General features: G+C 45.5%; 1 protein-coding gene across 1 annotated transcript in view; it reads left to right on the top strand.

Moving 5' to 3' along the window:
* The first annotated feature begins 2,122 nt into the window (after positions 1-2,122).
* The window catches only part of LOC132542408 (zinc finger protein 14-like), a 33,233-nt gene continuing 26,893 nt past the window's right edge, over positions 2,123-8,462 (top strand). The window contains exons 1-2 of the mRNA XM_060204979.1: positions 2,123-2,274; positions 3,510-3,572. The gene's annotated coding sequence lies outside the window, so the exon portion shown is untranslated. The remainder of the gene's footprint in view (positions 2,275-3,509; positions 3,573-8,462) is intronic.

The following is an 8,462-nucleotide window of genomic DNA, read 5'->3' as shown; positions in this document are numbered from 1 at the left end:
CCCAGCAAGCCTGGAGCCAAGAGCTGGCTGCAGATGGACTTGGGGACCCATTCCAGGGCTTTTCAAGGGCAAAAAGTGCCTTGGTCTCTCCAGTGATTTTGCTCAAAGAAGGGGGACTCTAATCACAGAGAGGCCACAGGACCCTATTCCACCAGCCCCTCTTTATCTGGTGGGTGTGGTGCCAGGGAGCTAATTAGCTGGGGAGGTGCCCACAGACAGAGATGCCCTGTGTCACCTCTCCCTACTTAATATTCAGAACCTGCTCCGCCTCCTACAGCATAACTTCTCCAAAAGGCAGATCGTAAAGCATATTAAAACTCACCTGGAATGGTTCTCCACAAAGACAACTGTTATTGTCTAGCAGTGATTCCAGGAGAGCACTCAGGCTTCCCAAGGCAGGGCACACCTCCTCCCCATTCTCACCCACCTTGTTCTGCCCCAGGAACACACCAGAGAGACCCGTGCGCCTCTTCCTACAGCCCCCTGCCCAACTCTGCTGCTGCGTCCCTGCCAGCCGCCAGGCTCTTCACACCATCAAGGCAGAGAGGAGAGAGGGCTGCGGCTGACGGCACGTCTGTGCTCTTTAAAAGGCCAGGGCTTGGGCGAGGGCATGGAAGCAGAACACACGTACCGCTGTGTGCACGGACAGACACAAATTCAAGTCTATGTGTAAGCCGCACAAGGGGTGAAGCAGCATCTCTCTCTCTTTCTCTCAGTCTTTCCCTCCTCTCATTTCTCTCTGCCCCCCCCACCGCATATATATACATATATAGACATGGCCTACAGGAGTGGTCCATTCTTTCTGCAGGCACCAAGCCCCAGAGATAACCCCAGAAATAATAATAATAAAGACTAAGGGCTTAGGGTGGGAGGATGCCCTGAGAAGTAGGAAGAGCAACTCCTGGCTCCCCAGGGGGGACTCCAGATCCAACTTCCCTGCAGGCAAGTGTCCTGGTCACTTCCACAACTGGGACCTGGACTGGACAGACAGACACTTTAAGACATTCCCTTGGGAGTTGGACGGTTAGTGCAGCGGGTTAAGCACACATGGCTGTCTCTATTTCTCTATATGTCTCTATATCTTCTGTCTCTATTTAATAAAAATAAAAAATGTATATTTGTAAAAGAGTCTTTTATTTATCACTGGGTAGAAGAAGAAACTGAGAGGGGGAGATAGAGAAGGAAAGAGGCTGAGAGACACCTGGAGCCCTGCTTCATCACTCATGAAGCTTTCCCCTGCAGGTGGGACCAGGATCACCTAGTTCCGAAGGATCACTCACTGTCATGTTGATCCGTCACCCGTATGTATGACAAGATGTGTTGATGAGTCCAGGATTCCTGCAGGAACTTTATTAAATTTAATTCCTTCTCCTGACAGAGGAGAGTACCCGCCACTAGCAGCTCTTAATATTTCCAAAGCAGCAAATTTACCTCATCTGTCCAAGTTTACAGCAACTTCATGCAGAATATAAGAAATAACATCTCCCATGGCCTGTGCAAAATAGCTGATTTCCACTGTTTCATTTCCTATTGTTAGCCATCCATGTGAGTCTGTGAGCTTACTCCGTGATAGCAAAACGGGACCCATGCTCAGTGTCCCATGCTCACTGCCATGTTCCCCTCTCCCCTGCCTCAGGGCTGTGGAGAGCACTGTGCATCTGAGTCAAGGCTGCAGGCAACAGCATAATGCGTCCTGCACACATCAAAAAGCATCATGATGGCAGCGTCTGGGGTCTCGGGACTGTGGCCCAAATACCCGAGTGTGTGTTGGGTGGGGATAGGGCAGGGGTAGCTGTGGATCTGAGTGAGCTGGAGCCAGCCAGCTTGAAGTGGCTGCTGGGAGTAAGTCTGGGTTTTTAGTTGCTGGTGCTTCTTGAGTGACATTCAAGCTCGGTTTCTTGCTTGGCTAGTTCCCCAGTCACAGCATCTCTGGAAAGCCAATTGGACAGTGCTTCTGCCATTCAGAAACCTCTGTTTTTGATCTGCTGTTGGTTTGGGGGCGTGTTTGTGTGTTGGGCGGGTCTGAGTATTATCCAGTCAGGAGAGGACGTGTGTTGTTGAAAAGCATTTCATCCAATTACATTTTAAGCTATTGGAAGTGTCCACCTCCTGTCCCATCTAGGCTGGTGGTGGTGAAAGAAGACAAGCCAGGAAGTAAGGCGCACTAGTGACCCCTCTCCTGCGGTCCTCACTTACTTCTCAGCTCACCCTCGCTTTCCTGCCATTTGGAATCGGAGAGAGTCTTCAGGGAGCCCCGAGCCTGGACAGCCAGTGGTGAGTGCAGTTCACCTGGACCGAGATGGGGAGAGCTGTGCCTGAGAGCTGCTGCGCTGCTGTGGGAAGCAGCCATGTGGCCAGGGCGCTCCTCCTCCAGTCATTCTGCCACCTGCACATTGCACCTGGGCTGCAGCCCCCTGGACCGCAGCCTCCTGGTCCATTGCAAGGGTCCCGGATTCAATGTGCTCCTTGGGCAGGGAGTGGGAAGTACCATTCATATTCCAAAACTCTGAAGCTGCAGAATCCCGCGTTCAGATTGTGATGGGGGAACAAGAGGAAGAAGACAGAGGTCCCACCATAAAGTTCCGCTGGTGTGGTTATAAGCTGATTTCTACATGAGGAATCACCAGAGAATCAGTCATCTTTCAGGGAGGCAAGCACTTACGGAGACAAATCAGAGAGAGAGAAAAGAGGCAAATACACAATTCAGACATATATCCTCCCAAGACAAAGAGAGGGGGGTATTGAATTGTCTGGTCTTCTAACTTTTATTGTGGGTTCAGGGAACGTTGAAGTGGAATTCCAAGGGGATTAACTTTAGCCTTTGTCCCCTGGTGTGCACATCTGCATGTCTTTATTTAATTTCTTTTTTGTCAGAACACTGATCAGCTCTGAGTGATGGTGGTCGGGGTGAGAAGTGCTCTGGTCTCTGTCCCTCTTGTTATGTCTCTCTTGTTAATGTAAAAAGATACTATGACACAATGCAGGAATCTGTGCACACTTGGCCTTCCTGCAGGCTTCCTACAGAGTGAGGAAGTAGTTGCTAATGTCCTTGCAGAGTTTTTCTCTAAACAGCTCCATAACACAGCCTCATCGATATTAGTTTGCAAGTAATTTGACAGTGTTTTGCAGTATTATATTATTTCAGGGCTACTCTCACCTTCACAGGGTTTGCATGAGACAACACACCCACCACCATTGTTCTTGCCACACACAAACACCATTGTTCTCACAAACTTCAAGTGGCAGCCTGGTTACATTTTTTTGTAAGTGGATTTGATCTGGTCACCTCTATTCTACATCCAACAGGAAACATCTGGTGCTGTCTTCACTGTTTTTACTTCAGTTAGTGCTCCAGGTAGTGCAAATAAGGACAAATTTTACAGATGAGGAAGTATAAGGAGAGTTAATATTTAAGTGTAAGAACAATGACTGCGGGCAGTGTACTATTTAAAGATATTTTTATTAAATTGCATTGGTTTAAAACATATGCTTTTTTTTTTTTTTTCCAGAGGAGTGCTCAGCTCTGTCTTGTGGTGGTGTGAGGGGCTGAACCTGGAACTTTGAAGCCTCAGGTATGGAATTTTATTTATAAAACCATTATGCTATCTCCCCCACTCTCGTTCCCTTTTTTTAAAATTTATTTTTTATTTAAGAAAGGATAAATTAACAAATCCATAGGGTAGGAGGGGTACAACTCCACACAATTCCCACCACCCAATCTCCATATCCCATCCCCTCCCCTGATAGCTTTCCCATTCTCTGTCCCTCTGGGAGCACGGACCCAGGGTCATTGTGGGTTGCAGAAGGTGGAAGGTCTGGCTTCTGTAATTGCTTCCCTGCTGAACATGGGTGTTGACTGGTCAGTCCATACTCCCAGCCTGTCTCTCTCTTTCCCTAGTAGGGTGGGTCTCTGGGGAAGCTGAGCTCCAGGACACATTGGTGGGGTCTTCAGTCAAGGGAAGCCTGGCCGGCATCCTGATGGCATCTGGAACCTGGTGACTGAAAAGAGAGTTAACATACGAAGCCAAACAAATTGTTGAGCAGTCATGGACCCAAAGCTTGGAATAGTGGAGAGGAAGTGTTAGGGAGGTACTCACTGCAAACTCTAGTGTACTTCTGCTTTCAGGTATATATTTTGCAGTAGTTTATGGATACGTGTGAACATATGCTCTCTCACAGAAACTGGTGTGTATCTTTTTTTAATGTTTATTTATATATTTATTTATTTTTGAGTGGAGACAGAGAAATTGAGAGAGGAGGGGGTGATAGGGAGGGAGAGAGACAGAGACACACCTTCAGCCCTGCTTCACCACTCCTGAAGTTTCCCCCCTGCAGGTGGGGAGCAGGGGCTTGAACCTAGGTCCTTGCACACTTAATGTGTGTGCTTAACCAGGTGTGCCATCGCCTGCCCCCCCCTTTTTAAATTGCCACCAGAGTAATTGCCACAAATAGTATCTATCCACTGCATCAGGCAGCTTTTTTTTTTTTTTTCTTGGTTGTCCTCCTCCTGTGAGGACTCTGGGGGTTTTCAGGTGGAGGACAAGAAAACTGGTGCAGAGTGTGGTGATTTATAAATGTGTGTGTGCATGTGGAATTACACCCCGAAATCTTTTTCTTTTAAAATATTTATTATTATTATTATTATTATTTATTTTCCCTTGTTACCCTTGTTGTTTTTGTTGTGGTAGTTGTTGTCATCGTTGTTGGATAGGATGGAGAGAAATGGAGAGAGGAGGGGAAGACAGAGGGGGAGAGAAAGACAGACACTTGCAGACCTGCTTCACCGCCTGTGAAGCGACTCCCCTGCAGGTGGGGAGTCAGGGGCTAGAACCGGGATCCTTTTACAGGTCCTTGCGCTTTGCACCACGTGCACTTAACCCGCTGCGCTACCACCTGACTCCCTTCTCTTTTTTTTTTTTTAGATTTTATTTATTTATGAGAAAGATAGGAGGAGAGAGAAAGAACCAGACATCCCTCTGGCACATGTTGTTGCCAGGGATCAAACGTGGGACCTTATGCTTGAGAGTCCAAGGCTTTAACACTGCACCACCTCCCGGACCACAATATACCCCCAAAACCTTATACTTTTGGGAAATACCATTAAATCACTAATAAAGTAAAAAGAAACTATACAGAGACATGCTATTTGTGGACCTCATAAAATTATCTAAAAGGTATAATACGAGAGAGTCATGTGATTATGTCAGTTACCAGAGACTGCCTTTTACTAATGACTGCAAGTCAGAGGTTCTCCTTTCATTGGGTGTCTGCATTATATTCACTTTGTCTCAGAAAGATCTGGACAACAGAAGTTGCTTAGTGTCATTGTCTGTCTTAGATCCATTATCTATCATTGGATGGAATGTTCTGCACCCAGAACTTAGCAGGGAGCTGTTGTGGTGACTATGTTGATATAAATATGCCCATAGTGAAGATAGCAAACAGCATGTGGGGGTCTCTCAGGAAATGAAATAGCTTCCTTGTCCATAGTCCCCAGTAGAGCTTGCCACACCTGTAACCTGGCAACCACTACACAGATATAGTATGTGGCATAAAATATGTTCTCCTGGGCCAGGTGGTGGGCACCTGGTTAAGTGCTCACATGGCTGTGCACAAGGACTCAGGTTCAAGCCCCTGGTCCCCACCTGCAGGGGAAAAGCTTCATGAGTGGTGAAGCAGGGCTGCAAGTGTCTCTCTGTCTCTCTCCCTCCCTCTCTATCTCTCCTTCCCCTCTTAATTTTTCTGTCTCTATCCAATAATAAATAAATAAACGAATTTAAAAAATAGTTTGAGAAACATGTTCTCCTGACATACGCCAATTTATAGGGGCTCTGTCTTGTGGGAACCTCAGTGACAGAGGCTTTCAGATGCTGAGCATGTTGTCTGAATCTGGTCATTTGTCACCACATTCCAGGAAGTCTGCTAAGATAAACAAAATGTCTGCAAGGTGAACCAGTGGCTCAAGGAAGTTAGACTCTTCTAGGTTAGGCTGCCTTGTGGTACTCCACCCCCCAGCCTCTTTAATGTGAAGGTCCAAGAGAAATCATGGAAGGGATGTCCTGGGCAAGCTCAAGTTGCTGGGCTGTTTGTTGAAAACCTGATGATTCTGTCATCACTCACCAAGACATCATGGAGGGAGGCCTGGGAATAGGGCCACTGAAGTGCCCCTTGTCTGTCCAAGTGGCCCATAGCCATCACAGGCCTCTTCTCCATCCTTCCTGGAGATCTATGTAGACATGGTGTGCATGGATCTGCTAGGCCCCGTCTTTACAGATGTTTAACCAAAGATCAGACAGGAGCTCATCTTCCAACAGAGGGGTCATGTGTCCTCCATCATCAGCACAGTCAGATACTATTGCAAGTGGAAATTGAAAGTCCAACAGTAGTCAGACTCTGCAGGCCCTAACTTCATACCTGCCATGCCTGCCATGTTTCATGTCTCTGACTTGTTTAAGTTCCATGCTTAGTGTGTGAATAACCTAAAGCTTCTTTGTTTTTGCTTTTTTACCAGAGCACTGCTCCGTTTTCAGTTATGTTGCTGGGGATTGAACTTGAGACCAGCATGCCTCTGGTGTGAACATCTCTTGTATAAATTGCTGTGCCAGAGCCAGGTCGAGCACATATGTTTCATTTATGAAAACGCTAATAAATCTATTTTAAGTATATTCCAAAGGGCCCATGACGTTGCTAATTTTTGCCTGAGCCTGTCAGCTAACAGGCAGGTAGGCTTCTTCTTCTTCTAGCGTTTGCCCTTCTTCCGTAGCCAGTCAACAGCGTCAGGTTGAGCCTGATGTAAAGTTTCGAGACCTCCTTTGAATCTGGAGAGGTGGCAGTCATTGACTATGTGGGTCATAGTCTGTCTGTAGCCGCAGGGGCAGTTCGGGTCGTCTCTGGCTCCCCAGCGATGGAACATAGCGGCGCACCGGCCATGGCCTGTTCGATAGCGATTGAGGAGGGCCCAATCATAACGTGCTAGGTCAAAGCCGGGTTGACGCTTGCAGGGGCTAAAGGTATTGATTGTCTGGGGAGATGCTGTTAGAGTTGGAAAAAGAACTAGAACCATTTATTGAAGAGACCCTCCTTCCTCCATGTAATACTTTGAGTCCCATTATCAAAAATTAGGATTTGGGGGTTTGTTTCTGGGATTTCAATTCTTTTCCACTGGTCTGTGTACCTATTTTCATTCCTGTACCAGTGTGTTTTCATTATGATGCCCTTATAATTTATTTAGTTTTGAGATCTGGGAGTGTTTCCTTTCCTCAAAATTGTTTTGGTGATTCTAGGTGTGGTCTGGTTCCAGATAAATGATTGTCATTTTTGTTCTATTCCCTTAAAGAAGCTTGGTGGAACTTTGCTGGGTATCACATTAAATTTGTATATGGCTCTGGGGAGAATATTCATTTTGATGATATTAATTCTTCCAGTCCAAGAGCATGGGATATCTTTCCATTTATTTGGATCATTTTCTACTTCCTTGAATAGCAACTTATAGTTTTCTATATATTATTCTTTTGCTACTTTGGTCAGGTTTATTCCTAGTTAATTTACTGATTTTGCTGTGATAGTGAATGGGAGTGATTTTTGCATAGCTTCCTCTTCTCACTTAGTGTGTGTATAAAGGAATGCCACTGGTTTTTGTGCAGTCATTATATAGCCTAACCCCTTGCTATATTGCTTAGTGATTTCCAGAAGCTGTCTCATGGATTCTTTAGGGCTTTGTATGTTTACTATCATATCATCTACAAAGAGTGAAAGTTTGTTTTCTGCCCTTCTAATCTGTATTTCTTTGATTCCTTTGTCTTGCCTGATTGCTATGGCAAGAACTTCCAATACTGTTGAGGAGTAGTGGTGATGATGGACAGTTCCCAATCTGAGGACGAATGCTTTCAGCTTCTGTCCATTGAGTATGACGTTGACTGTTGGTTTGCTGTATATGGACTCCACTATCTTAAGGAATTTTCCATCTATTCACATTTTTTTGGCAGTGTTTTGAGCATGAAAAGATGTTTGGTTTTGTCAAAGACATTCTCTGCATCTATTAAGATAATCATCTGGTTTTGTTCTTGCTTTTAGTGATGTGGAGAATCACATGGATTGACTTGTATATATTGAACCAAACTGAATTCCTGGAATAAATCCTACTTGTCATGATGAACACTCTTTTCCATATAATATTCTGTGTCTGGTTGGCTAGATTCCTGAATGGTTTTTAGAACTCATTTGTAAAGCCATCTGGTCCTGGAGTTTTGTTGTTGGGAAGGCTATTATTATTATTATTATTTATTTTCCCTTTTGTTGCCCTTTTTTTTTCTTGCCCTTGTTTTGTTGTTGTAGTTATTATTGTTATTGGTGGTGGTGTCGTTGTTGTTGGATAGGACAGAGAGAAATGGAGAGAGAAGGGGAAGACAGAGAGGAGGAGAGAAAGACAGACACCTGCAGACCTGCTTCACCGCCTGTGAAGC

Source organism: Erinaceus europaeus, chromosome 13 (genome assembly GCF_950295315.1).
Source record: "Erinaceus europaeus chromosome 13, mEriEur2.1, whole genome shotgun sequence".
Lineage (NCBI taxonomy): Eukaryota > Metazoa > Chordata > Mammalia > Eulipotyphla > Erinaceidae > Erinaceus > Erinaceus europaeus.
The sequence above is the reverse complement of the archived record's forward strand: the minus strand, read 5'-3'. Positions and strand labels throughout refer to the sequence as shown.